Source organism: Schistocerca piceifrons, chromosome 1, assembly GCF_021461385.2.
Source record: "Schistocerca piceifrons isolate TAMUIC-IGC-003096 chromosome 1, iqSchPice1.1, whole genome shotgun sequence".
Classification (NCBI taxonomy): Eukaryota; Metazoa; Arthropoda; class Insecta; order Orthoptera; family Acrididae; genus Schistocerca; species Schistocerca piceifrons.
In genome coordinates this window covers 738,483,759-738,495,887 of record NC_060138.1, presented here as the reverse complement: position 1 = coordinate 738,495,887, position 12,129 = coordinate 738,483,759, and the positions used below count along the sequence as shown (strand labels likewise).

At 38.2% G+C, this 12,129-nt stretch overlaps 1 protein-coding gene across 1 annotated transcript in view; it reads right to left on the bottom strand.

Moving 5' to 3' along the window:
• The window catches only part of LOC124711630, a 198,965-nt gene extending 196,413 nt beyond the window's left edge, over positions 1 to 2,552 (bottom strand). Inside the window, exon 1 of the mRNA XM_047241812.1 lies at positions 2,365 to 2,552. The gene's annotated coding sequence lies outside the window, so the exon portion shown is untranslated. The remainder of the gene's footprint in view (positions 1 to 2,364) is intronic.
• Between the last annotated feature and the right edge of the window lie 9,577 nt (positions 2,553 to 12,129).

Genomic DNA, 12,129 nt, shown 5'->3' with positions numbered 1-12,129 from the left:
CCATGGAAAGGAGGGGAGGGGGGAGCCTTTCACTAAATTTTGATTCCTACAATGGCTCATCTTTCATCTTACAAAGTTGCCTTTATGGAGCAAGGACCTCACATTATGGCAGAAGACCTCAATTACCAGCTGCTCGCGACATGGGATCTATTAAGACAGGTGAGTCAGAACCAAGCAACTGGCAAGTATGCCTTTGCTAGACAATGTTATTAGTCATCAAAGACCCAGCTGGCTGATGACATTAGGGATCAATTGGCTCACAAATTAAAGCTAATGGTGATTTTGCTATTCTGTTGGATGAAACTTCTGCTAGCTACAGTTATGGACGTTTGATTTGTTATGTGGTTTATACAAGATAACAAATTTCATGAAGGCCTTCTTTTCTTCAGAGAAATAACTCTTGAAACAAAAGTAACACACCTCTTTGAATACTATGAGCTTTTATGGAAGAAAGTAACATTGACATGTGTACACATGGAGGTCGTAGTATGGCTGACTGTTACACCAGACTGCAAGCTCTGATACGTAAGGAGATTCTCATGCTACTTGGGCACAAAGTTTTATTCACTGAGAAGCACTGACATCAAATTGTATGAGCTCTGTCATCATGATGCGTAAACTTCAATAAAAGTCGGCCAGTTAAGTTGAGACATTTTCAAAAAATGTGCATTGATGTGGGGAGCTGAATACATGCTTCTAATGTATTACAGCAACTCTCACTGGCTTTCATGTGGGATGTCTAAAAATTCAGTAATTCAAGAGAAACATTTTGAGTTCTGACTTTTTTTTGAAGTTGGTATATGTTTGTGACATCTCTGAAGAACTCAACTTTTTGAACACTTCCCCTCAAGGCAATGAGACCAACAATCTGCAAATATCAGACAAAATTTCATCCTTCAGGAAGACCAAGTTGGCTGATAAAGATATACATTGCATTTTCCCTGCTTTTCAAACAGTTTTTGAAGACACTGACTATCAATTGGGAGAAGAGTTGAAGTCTCTTTTTGTGATCATTTAAATGAACATAGTGATTACTTTCTGAAGTATTTTCCAGAACAATTTGATCAACACAACTGGATTAAAGATTCTTTAAGTACAGAACTTCCATCAACACTTGCCATAAAAATAAGAGCGATTTATTGTGAATAGTAATAGGGTTCTGTGGGTACAGGTGGGCAAATTTCTGACACTGGAAACCCATATTTATAAGATCTGTTCAAAAGATGAGTACAAATATGTCCTTGATGAAGAAAATGCCCTTTGCGGTGGACGCAGAAATCTTGCTAAAAATGTAGTACGGACTGAGCTTCCCGCACATGTTACACGGCACATCAATATCGGACAGAGCACCAGAAGCAGATATTCAGACAATTTTAAAACAACAAGAGTAGGTCATGCATAGAAAAATAAATTCATTGGAATCCTGTAAAAACAAATTTAAACAATTTAAAATATTAACTGTATGTACATAAGAAAATAATCCATTTAGTAGGAAACTGAACAGCATCTCTCAACAAAGGTTTTCTGATAACAAGAAAAGAAGTTGAGAAATTACCATATCTGCTGTATAAGGCTGAAAATAACAGACAGAAATGTAGATAACTTAATTCATAACATACTGCCACTTAGCATAAGGAATGTAAACAACTAAACATCTTCAAAAGAAAATTACAGGAATATTTCATTTCTGGATGTTGCTACAAGCTGAAGCAATACTTGCAGGAAAATTCACAGAGAAAATAAATTCAAAATTGGGAGTGGTATGAAACATTTCAAGTGGAAACAAGTTTTCCTGAGGAGGCGACAAAGGGTGGTCAAGTGCAGTGCTCAGAATATAAAAGAGAAACATTGTTTTTCAGGAGCTGCATATTACTCAAAATGTGACTTAAAAACTAGTTTATTTTCAGTTTGTATATATCTTCAACATCTGGTTACTGCTGTTTATCTGTTATTATTATTATTATTTAAAAATTTTGTTTATTCTATATCAATGATCAATTTTTTAGCAATTTTGTCTATATTGTATAAAACGTGCAAAATGGCGTGTCTAACATCATTAACAAATATGATCTATGCATAAAACTATGAACTAAACCACCAAGGTCAACACTGTGTTTCTACTGACACTGTCATATTCGCTATATGAATTTACTGTATCATAAAAGATATTGATCAATTATTATGAAATGGTTTTCATTTCCACCAAAAATTGTAGTGGTTGTTCAAGTTGTTAGCATGAACAAAAATTGACTTATTCGATCCGATATACAAAAAGCAAAGTACAAGGTTGAAAAAAAAATGGATATGATTAGCACCACAATCTTTATGTTGAGATCTGTGGATAGAGAGACATCATACACTTACCCGAAATTTTGAAGTGAGTGTAAGGTTTCCAAATTGTCAACACATTATGATGTATAGGATCATGTTAGACGCAGTTTAACCGTAAATTTTTGCGCCTCCATCTCGTAGCCTAACATAGCTACCCCGTTGCATCAACGCCGGGATAAAAAGCAACATACTCTTCCTTTCAAATTTGCGATTCTCACAGAACTTACATAAGGCGCCAAGGAATGCAAATAATTAACAAAGAATACCCGTGGAGTACGAAAATCCTTAAAATATAGAATCATATCTACTGGTAGGGATTTTGACAACTTGGCAAGATGACACAAGCTGGCAATATAGCTGGTAGTAAATATTGCAAATACTTGTACATACCGTTACTGAACAGCTGGTTCTGCCAGAAATTTTCCGACCTATTCATAATTTTTTTGTAATGATATGTCCGTAACTGCGGTTTTACAAAGAGCTATCAGTGTGTCCGGAGTGCCACCTTCAATCTCGGGTTTGTAAATATTTTATTTACGAACAAAAAGGTATAATTATTGTCTGTAATAAAAAGATTAATATTTTAAGCAACAGTTCAAACTGCTTTATCTCTCTGTGTCGCCTTTTTCGGACACTGTTGGGCCACCATAACGAAGCAGTAAAAATGTACTATTGTAGGCGACAGATCAAACTTATTTTCCTCTCTATCACATTTTTTCGGACACTGCTATACCGAGGCATACGACACGTGAAGTAACGTGTCACATTATGACATTGGCGAGACACCATTCAAATTTCTTAGGCTGATTGTTGCCGCTGCTTGAGCGACATTATTTGACAGTTCAGTTGACGATATGTTCTATCGGGATTACCGGGTTCTTCGAAATTTTGAAAAATAATCTGTGGCTGTTTGAAAGTATATGAGCAAACACGAAATGCTGAGTAAATCTTCTGAAATTCTGGCATGTTGTCTCATTTAAAAAAAAAAAAAGAAAGAAGCATGACTTTACATTTCCCCTTCCAGACTTAATGCATCCATGTTGCCCCAGAATTACGTATCTATCCGCAATCTCTGCACATCATTAGCAAGTGCATGCCAAGGGCACAGAAGAGGCAGTTTACAGAAGGAAGGCAGAGGGCGACCCCTTTCGTTTATATTAAATCAAGCGTTGCGCTCGACACCATATTGAAACCGACTAACCCTGAAACGATAGCGGGCTCGTAATGTATACTGATACGAAATAGGAATAATCTAGCCGAATAAATGGAAAATTTTATGAAAGGAAACGCTAGTGAAACAAGTTGTGACAAATATATAGTCAAAACCTCACCACATAAGCTTTCGAATTCATTACCGTAAAATGGTCTAATTTCGGCCTCCTAGGTTAATTCCGGCCAGTATGCTGCCTTTTTTTTGTGGTGCTGCCATATGTTGAATTCGTGGTTTAACTATTTCGAAAGCTGTAATGTGTAGTGGTCAAAAGTGTCTGAGATCCTTACTCTTTCACTTTGCGCTCCAAAAGTGCCTTACACTGATCGTTGATTTCCGGTCAGCGCGGAAAAACGCAGTGCTGAAGTGTGAAAACAAACTTCTGCACAGTTGAAACTTGATTTCGTAAACGGAACTGTTGTGTATATATCCCTCAGTATATACACAAAAAAGGTATACTTAAGCAACATTCTAGGAGATTCCCCTCGTCAGGTCTCCCTTCTCCTCCAATAATCTCCACCCACTTCCCAAGTCTTTGTTCGGAACTGTACCCCTCTCCACTCTTCCCCCAGCCCTTCACCAAACACCCACCTGCAAATTCCCGTCTATGCTCTACCTTTAAATGCTACGTTTCCCTGATACCCTCCTTGGCAGTCTATTTCCACTCATCTCTTCACTCACTTATGTATCTCTTATAATAAGTCACACATTGGCCTTTTCGTTTTACTTTATGCACCTTTCCATCTGTTTTTATATCTTCGTGTGTGACACTCATTTTCCATTCATCTCTGAATCAACTTTTTATATTTTAACTTATGCACCTGACAATCTATCTTTTTATTGTACAAAACGTTTATTTTTGTCAAATGCCATGTCCAGTTTTTGTATTATTATTTTCTTTTTTTAATTTTCCTCTCATGTGGCCAAGAGGTGGCAAATTGTATCAGTTAAATCCCATCTCCTGACTATATGGGATTTTTTTTTGGGGGGGGGGGGGGGATGAAATAAAATAACAAAAAAATTGGTTGAGTCAGTTTAAAGATAGGTGCTATGAATTTATGGGTAACTTCAGTCATGCCAGAAGTGTATAAGAAAAGCAGGAAGGTGCACCTGTTGTAATTACGACCAGGTTGGTCTACAAAATATATTACAAGACACTTAGAACGGGAAAATATCGTTATATGAGACCACCGAAATTTTGCTGCAGCTTGAACAAGTCTCCAGGACAAAAAGAAAGAAATTCATACAGGAAAAGCCAGGCGTTCTTTCTGTGAAGGTCTGTTAATTTTCACATTACTATTCTTATTTAGGAATTTATATTCTGAAATGCTTAAATTTCTGACATACACTATGTGATCAAAAGTATTCGGACACCTGGCTGAAAATCACTTACAAGTTCGTGGCGCCCTCCATTGGTAATGCAGGAATTCAGCACGATGTTGACCCACCCTTAGCCTTGATGACAGCTTCCACTCTCGCAGGCATACATTCGATCAGATGCTGGAAGGTTTCTTGGGGAATGGCAGTGCATTCTTAACGGAGTGCTGCACTGACGAGAGGTATCGATGTCGGTTGCTGAGGCCTGGCCCAAAGGTGTTCTATAGGATTCAGGTCAGGACTCTGTGCAGGCCAGTCCATTACAGGGATGTTATTGTCGTGTATCCACTCCACCACGGGCCGTACGTTATGAACAGGTGCTCAATCGTGCTGAAAGATGCAATCGCCATCCTCGAATTGTTCTTCAACAAGGTGCTTAAAACATCAATGTAGGCCTGTGCTGTGGTAGTGTCACTCAAAACGACAAGTGGTGCAAGCCCCCTCAATGAAAAACACGACCACGCCATAACACCAACGCCTCCGAATTTTGCTGTTGGCACTACATACACTGGCAGATGACATTCACTGGGGAGTCACCATACCCACACCCTGCCATCGGATCGCCACATTGTGTACCATGATTCGTCATTCCACACAACGTTTTTCTACTGTTCAATCGTCCAATTTTTACGCTCCTTATACCGAACGAGGCGTCGTTTGGCATTTACCGGCATGATGTGTGGCTTATGAGCAGCCACTCGACTACGAAATCCAAGTTTTCTCACCTCCCGCCTACCTGTCATAGTACTTGCAATGGATCCTGATGCAATTTGGACTTGTGTGTGATGGTCCGGATAGATGCCTGCTTATTACACATTACAACCCTCTTCAACTGTTGGAGGTCTCTGTCAGTTAACAGACGAGTTCGGCCTCTATACTTTTGTGCTGTACGTGCCCCTTCACATTTCCACTTCACTATCACATCGGAAAAAGTGGACCTAGATTAGAGATTAGATTAGATTAGTTCTTGTTCCATAGATCATGAATACGACACTTCGAAATGATGTGGAACGTGTCAGGTTAATAAAACGTGTCTACACAAGATATCACATTACACAAAATATTACATGACATTCAATATTTTTAATTTTTTTGTGGGGGTTGGGGAACTTATCAACTTACTATATCCAAAAATTCATCTAATGAGTAGAAGGAGTTGCCATTAAGAAATTCTTTTAATTTCCTTTTAAATGCTGTATGGCTATCTGTCAGGTTTTTTGATGCTATTAGGTAAGTGACCAAAGACATTTGTGGCAGCATAATTTACCCCCTTCTGAGCCAAAGTTAGATTTAACCTTGAGTAGTGAAGATCATCCTTTCTCCTAGTGTTGTAGCCATGTACACTGCTATTACCGTATTTACTCGAATTTAAGCCGCACTCGAATCTAAGCCGCACCTGAAAAATGAGACTTGAAATCGAGGAAAAAAAATTTTCCCGAATCTAAGCCGCACCTGAAATCTAAGACTCGAAATTCAAGGGGAGACAAAAGTTTTAGGCCGCACTTCCAAATCGAAACAAAGTTGGTCCATTGTAATATGAGACGCAATTTAGGTTGAATGAATGACGATACAGCTGTAGTAGTTTGGTTCGAGTTGTAAGCTTAGCAGTTAAGCTTTACCAGGTAGCCGTTGTTATGCGTTAGGCGCTCCGTCCGTATTTATACGGGTACCCTTCCTTTTTCACGTCCGTCGTCTGGTTTGAATTGATTGCTTATTTTTCTTTGATCTGACAAGTGCAATTCTCTTTGTTATAGGTGTTTCCGCCACTCAAAGCTGAAAATGCATTACTGTACTGTGTCATGCATTGTTTGTCGCATTCTGAAAATGAGGGTTTACGGTCTGTCGCGGTACGCTACCGCCGCTTACAATTAAAAAAAAAACAAAGAGAGGAATCGTCTCATTAGCGAAACAATGGCAACTACTTACACTGCTGCTTTCTTTGATAATGATCAACAAGAACCAAATAATAGACTGCGTATGATAGAAGATGTTCTGAACGAGAATTTAGCGAAAATTTTTTCCGTTTGAAAATCTTTGCAGACGCCTCTTTAGTGCATTAAATTATGCACAGAAATTAGAGTCATCTTAGATTTAAAAATCTAGTCAATTGCCGTGCTTCATTTCTGTCTGTATCACTATTAGGCATAAGAATAATACGAATATACACATGACATGGTATGTATATTCTTTCGCGTCTGCTGTTGTCTCACTCTAGTTTCGTAGTTTATTAGGCGGACAGGATTTAAATGAGATAGCAGCAAACACGAAAGCATACATGGCAAAATGTTTATATTCGATTATTCTTATGGTGAAGAGAATACTGTATGTGATTCACAATTCATAAAAGTTCCTATTAGCAACCATTTCTTCTCACAGTTGGGAAAAAATTCAGAAAGCAGAGTTGGCCATATTGACAAATATCCCAAACAGTCTTGCCAGTCGGATTTTCGTAGTACATTGAAATGCTGCTACGTTCGAAGAGGAGCAATACGGAATTTGTATTTACTTCGTTGGATAATGTATGAAAATGCAGTGGTCGAAACTCGGGGCGGAGAAAAAAGCTCGTCTTCCACCTTTTTTTATTTATTTACTGACGCAGAGGTTTTGGTGCCAGTATTTGTCTTTGTGCCTGCGAAGCATGCCTGCGTAGCGCTACATATATTCGACGACAGAAGTTAGTTGTGGCGGTACCTACCAACATTTTTCAGAACTTCCGCTTACTTTGCACTCGATTCTAAGCCGCAGGCGGTTTTTGGTTTACAACAACCGGAAAAAAAGTGCTGCTTAGATTCGAGTAAATACGGTACTTTTGAATTCGTTCAGATTAGCAAATTAACAAAAATTATTAACAAATTTCATATATATTGGCAAAAAGTACCAGCTTTCCATCTTCGTGAGTATAGAATGGCAAGTCATTAATATAAATTAAGAACAGCAGAGGACCCAAGACCGAACCTTGCAGCACCCCATTCTTGATTGTTCCCCAATTTGAGAAATCACCAGTTTTTTGCATATTATGCGAACTGCTTATTTCAACTTTCAGCACTCTTCCAGTTAGGTATTGGTGGGGCTATGTGAACAAACATTTTCCAGCGTGCATAGTGGCGCACAGAATATGAAGTGCACAGTGCATTAGACTCTATGGAATATACATGTTCTGTGTTTGTAGTTGGGGCTACGGAATATAATTTGGTAGTCAGATGTATTAATATGTGTTGTGCGAATAAAGCATAAGTTTATTTTGTCCCTTAAATCGTGTTACCTTTCATTTAGCTGCGTTAACCTGCGTAAACTACAACAGATTATGGGCCCAGGTACTGGACTAAAGAAATAATAAGCTTTAAGGTGACGTGTATTTGCGCAAAAGGTGCGCTAAAGTTCGTATAAACTTGGATGGTGTACGCTATACGAAGAAGAAAATAACTGTAAAATGAGTACAACACAGATACCGCAAATAGGGCGGCTTGTAGGGCACGAAAATTACGAGACCTGGAAATTTGCCGTTGAGGCGTATTTGCACCTGGATGACTTATGGGACGTCGTAAACGGTAAATTGGCACCTACGGAATCAAGTTTTGCTACTAAGGATCGGAAGGCGAAATCAAAACTAATCCTTTTGATTGATCCAGTGAATTATGTTCACATAGAAAAGGCTACGTCAGCAAAGGAGGTATGGGACAAACTGAAAAACGCATTTGAGGATGGCGGTTTAACCTGAAAAGTAGGATTACTTCGTGAGCTGATAACCACAAGATTGAATAAGTGTAAAAGCGTCGATGAATATGTGAATAAGATAATTTCAATCAAACAGCCAACTGAATGGAAGACTGGAATAGGAAATATATGTGATTCCACCTGATGAAGTTAAGCGACCTTATCAAGGGAAAAGGAGAATTTGGCGTTTGAATAAAGGCATATATGGCTTAAAACAGAGTGGCCATTGCTGGAATAAATGTTTGCATAAAAGTTTGATAAAACTAGGCATGTTACAATCAAAGGCAGATCTCAGTATATATCATAAAAGGAGCAATGAAGAAATTGCGATCATGGCCATATGGGTAGATGATATTTTTTTATTTCAACCAATAGTGAAAACCAGATGGGACTTTTTTAAAGAACAGTTATGGTCAGAATTTAATATGCATGATTTAGGGGAAATTAATCAATACTTAGGCATGTAGATTCTAAGAAGTGCCAACAGAGAAGAATTATGGATTGATCAGTCTCTGTATACCAGGAAGATCTCAGAAAACTTCAATATGGAAAATTATAAACCTATTTCTACTCTTATGGAAAACAATGCAAAATTGCTAATAACTGATGATAACAAGAAATGTAAGGAAAGTGTACACTATTTGGAAGCTGTAGGAAGTCTACTGTACTTACCACAGACTTCCAGACGAGACATTGCATTTGCCACTAATGCAATACCAAGTGAGGTGATGCAGTGGTAAGACATTGGACTCGCATTCGGGAGGACGACGGTTCAATCCCACGTCCAGCCATCCCGATTTAGGTTTTCCGTGATTTCCCTAAATCGCTCCAGGCAAATGCCGGGATGGTTCCTTTGAATGGGCACGGCCGACTTCCTTCCCCATCCTTCCCTAATTCGATGAGACCGATGACCTCGCTGTCTGGTCTCCTTCCCCAAACAACCCAACCCAACCAACCCAACAAATGCAGTAAGCAAGTTTTGCAGTGATCCGAGAGAAAAGCACTGGATGGCAATCAAGAGAATATTCAGATATTTAAATGGAACTGCTGATTATAAGTTAAAATTTTCTAAAACTTGAAACATAAATTTGGAAGGATACGGTGATGCAGACTGGGGAAATAGGTTGGAATGCAGACACTCCATCACTGGAAGTTGTTTTAGACTAATGGGAGGATTGATACCATGGTCATGTAAGAGACAAAGAATTGTTGCTTTGAGTACTGTAGAAGCTGAATATATGGCATTGTACTCCACTATCCAAGAAGCTCTTTGGATCCGTACACTGATGAGTGAAATAGGATCTCCTCCTACACTGAAGCCAACTGTGATATTTTGTGACAATATGGGAGCTATTAAACTAGCAAAAAATAATGTCACCAGTGTAAGATCCAAACATATTGACATAAGGCATCACTTTATAAGACATCATGTGGAACAGGGGAATATAACCTCAGTTATTTATGCACAGAAGAAATGTTATCTGATCTCCTAACCAAGCCTCTCAGTAAGGACAAATTTCAGAAGCTGGTGAAACATTTTGGTTTAACCTGGGATGTATAGTGTTGAGTAGCTGAAAAATATATGCTCAAGGTGGAGTGTTGGGGATATGTGAACAAACATTTTCCAGCGTGCATAGTGGCGCACAAGATATGATGTGCAGAGCACATTAGACTCTATGGAATATACATGTTCCGTGTTTGTTGTTGGGGGAACGTAATATAATTTGGTAGTCAGATGTATTAATATGTGTTGTGCGAATAAAGCATAAGTTTATTTTGTCCCTTAAATCGTGTTACCTGTCATTTAGCTGCATTAACCTGCATAAACTACAAACAGGTATGATTTAAACCATTTGAGCACTGTCCCATTCATATCACAGTACTTGAGCTTATCTAGAAGTATTCCATGATTTACACATTCAAAAGCCTTTGATAGATCACAAACAATCCCAATGGGTGACTTCAGGTTACTCAGAGCATTTAATATTTCATTAGTGAAAGTATATATAGTATTTTCCGTTGAAAAACCCTTCGGGAAACCAAACTGACGTTTTGTTAAAACTTTATTTTTACAAAGGTGTGAAGATACTCTACAATACATTACTTTTTCAAGAATTTTGGGTAAGGCAGTCAGAAGAGAGATTGGGCGGTAGTTGTTGAAATAAGACGTATCCCGTTTTTTATGCAGTGGTTTAACAATGGCATTCTTCAGTCTATCTGGGAAAATGCCCTGCTTCAGAGAGCTATTACATATGTGGCTGAGAATCCCACTTATTTCTTGGGAACAAGCTTTTATTATCGTGCTGGAAATGCCATCAATTCCATGTGAGCTTTTATTCTTGAGAGAGTTTATCATCTTCCTTATTTCCTGTTTAGGAGTGTGGAAATCTCACGTGCAGACGTATGATACAAGTGACACCCAATCACCTGACCACATTCGAAATCCGTGAGTTCCCCGAATTGCTCTTCAACAGTGGGAAGCAAGAAGGTGCTTAAAACATCAGTGTAGGCCTGTGCTGTGATTGTGCCACGCAAAACAACCAGAGGATGCAAGCCCCCTCCATGAAAAACACGATCACGCCATAACACCACCGTCTCCGAATTTTACTGTTGGCACTACACATGCTGGCAGATTTCTAATGACTACTGAAGTCGCTGATATGGAGTATCTGGCTGTAGGTTGCAGCACAATGCACATAATTAGTGAAAGTATATATAGCATGTTTTTGGTGGTGTCCAGATGCTTTTGATCACAATGTGTATGTTTTCAAGAATGTGAAAGATAGTTTGGACAAATTTTGAAATGTCGTTTTGAAGTGTAAATACATTCATATTCTTATGTTGTAATGTTTGCATTTGGTGAACTGAAAGTCTTACAATAAAAAGAACAGTATTTATCTTATAAGTCATGATGTTGTCCGAAATTACTTTTCAATGCACTGAGTTATAAAATTATTTGTGTAGTTAATTTCTTAATAGAACATTTAGTCAAGACAATTAGAGGAAGTTACTATGATCTTATAGACTCAAACCTCCCATTTCAGTAATATTTTCAAACAAAATGCACCCTGACAGTTATGTTTCCACTTGATTGTGTGTAACATACCATGGAGCATTGTCATTAATTTAATCACAACGTTTAGTTTTCATTTTCATATTAAAATTCATAAAAAAACTTAACTATTGCCAAAGTTAGTGACATCGGCAATGAAAGCCTGCAGACTTACATAAAACGAAAGTTCACTAAACTGAAAAAATACTGCAAGTAAATGAAAGCGAAGCTACATCAACTCTTGGAGTTAGGTTTTCAGTAGAGTTTCTGCGTTTCCTTTAAAAAATAACTAAATAAGACTTATCTCGTGACACCATTGAGAAATTAGGACTACATGGTTGTGTAAAACTGAGACTATATGGCCTTCCAATAATTTGTAAGAAGAGTGTTCCAGTAAGTCCAATAGTGAGTAAAATTTGGACATACATATGATTTAACCAACTAG